Consider the following 2,294-nt stretch of genomic DNA (forward strand, 5'->3'; position numbering starts at 1 on the left):
CTCTTGCATGAGAAACCAGTGAAGGTACATGTAGTTATACAGGTGACAAGGGAGTAACTACAGAATAACCGGCCACTATTGTGCTCTTGTAGTGGCATCGTTTGAAGAACAAGGCATCTGCAAGTGGCGAATAATAAGGGGCTGGGTATACAGAGATCCATATATTACATGTAATTTCCTATTCGTTATTATTGTTATTGCCTTAAAGGGCCTTAATACAATATAAAGTGAAATTACTAAGGGAGTAGGTCTGCAAAAGTAATGACTGTGCTGAGGCCCTCCTTGGCGTTTTGGGAAACGAGGGAAGATGGCTATTTTGAACCGGGGAACAGAGGAGTTTGAAAGTAAATTGGGCGGGGAACAAGGGAACAAAACTTTACAATTTTAAGCCATTTAAACTTAAATCAGGTTTGTAAGTAAGATGACGACTTACCGAAAACTCCTCCGGCAGTCTTTTGCTTTTCGGATCTTTTGAATCTTCCCGCCCATTCGCTCAATGTAGCTGTTCGGCCAGGCCACCCTTTGTCCCAAACGTTCGTAGAACTCCCTTTACGTTTTGAAGAAGGTCTCTATTTTTGCCATGAAGTCTTCACCGATTAACCCTTTCGGAGACTGTCTGAGGTTGAATCATGTCACTGGCGTGTATCTTTCTGGCGAATGCTGATTATCTGACCTGAATTGTCGTTGCCCTTTCTTCCGGATTCCGTCGATGTTTACTGGCTTTATTTGGTGGAATGCGTGCCATTTCATCCGAAAAAAATGTTAAGGAATCGCAAAGATCCAATTTTGGTCGTCCAACAAGGGAAAAAGAGAGGAAGAGCACATGCATTGATCGCCCGCGCGAAAAACAAACCGATAATTCAAACCGATCTCGTTCCCAGAGTCCTTGCGGCGGGGCAATTCATAATGGCGGATAAAGTTGGTACATCATGTAATTATAGTGAAATGTCCACAATCCTTCTCTTTGTGCCAACATCCAATCACAACCCGTTGTGAGCCCAGTGCGATTGATTCCTGGGGCGCTTTCATTTTGGGTGGAAAAACCGGGGAGAATTTTCTGCTTTAAAGATGCAGAGCAAATTTCCTCCATCAAAATATGGAACGGGGGAAAGTGTGTTCCTTTTGAGATTTCCTTTTCTGTTTTTCTCAAGAGACTGGATACTAATCACTTAAATAACAAATATGGCTGCCGGATTTTCGATCATTGTTTCATAAGAAGTAATTCTCACCTGCAGCTACGGGCTATGAAAGCACCCACGTTAATTGACTGAAACCCGCACGATTAATTTGGGCAGCTAAACACCAATGCTATTTTTTTTCTTTTTTCAAGGAGCATGGTAAAGTCTGCTTACTAGCCTACATTACTTTCTCAATCTCATTCTGTGCTGGGACTCCTATATCACAAAGGCCTTGATTTACATGTTATTTGCATGATTCATCCCAGCAATTTACACGAAATTTACGCAAAAAAACTATTTTATGGCCAGGTTGTGTCAATTTACATAGATTTTATGGCCTTTGCAATTGTTGTAAACAACTAAAACGGTCTAATCTTGTGAGGCCCTAAGTACCCGTTTAAATGGAGAAAAATTGTCCCGGGAAGAAGGGTCACTCGTTTACCGGAGTTACCCTGGACCGGCCAACTTTTCCTACATTTCCCTATAAAATGCGGTTTAAGTAAACTGTTTACATGAGGAAAAAAAATGGCTCGGCTAGAAGGGAAACCCACCTAGCCGGGTCACCCTTTGTCAACGGTAGGGTCGCCCTCCTGGCCAGGCCAACTTTATTCCATGTTAACACTTTGGCTCGCTCAGTGGAGTCAACTTGGTCGAGGCAAGATGATGAGAGAATGCACGAGTACTATCTTCCCAGTCTCCTGATGATCGAAACTGAGCCGGGCAGCTCTTGACTCAGGGAAAAAGGTTAGTTCTTTTCTCACATAAACGCTAGCTAAAGACCCGGCTGGGAGGGTGACCATCTTCCGAGGACAACTTTTCTCCATATCAACAGGGCCTAAGACTTGATCCAAGTCGAACTATTAAAACACATACCGATAGGCATTTTAGAGGTTGCAACCGGCGAACTTTTGATAAACCGAACTCAGTGCAACATGCAGGGCTAATTCAACAGTTTCCCACATAATTTAATTAGGTAATAAATATTCGACACTCAAAATCATCGTGAACAGGGCATACAGATCCAAAACCATTTGGTAACTTAGACAGGACACGCATGATGATAGAGCGCAATTTACAGACATTTTATGAGACATGACCAAACGGCGTAAAATCTTT

Source organism: Montipora foliosa, chromosome 7 (assembly GCF_036669935.1).
Source record: "Montipora foliosa isolate CH-2021 chromosome 7, ASM3666993v2, whole genome shotgun sequence".
Lineage (NCBI taxonomy): Eukaryota > Metazoa > Cnidaria > Anthozoa > Scleractinia > Acroporidae > Montipora > Montipora foliosa.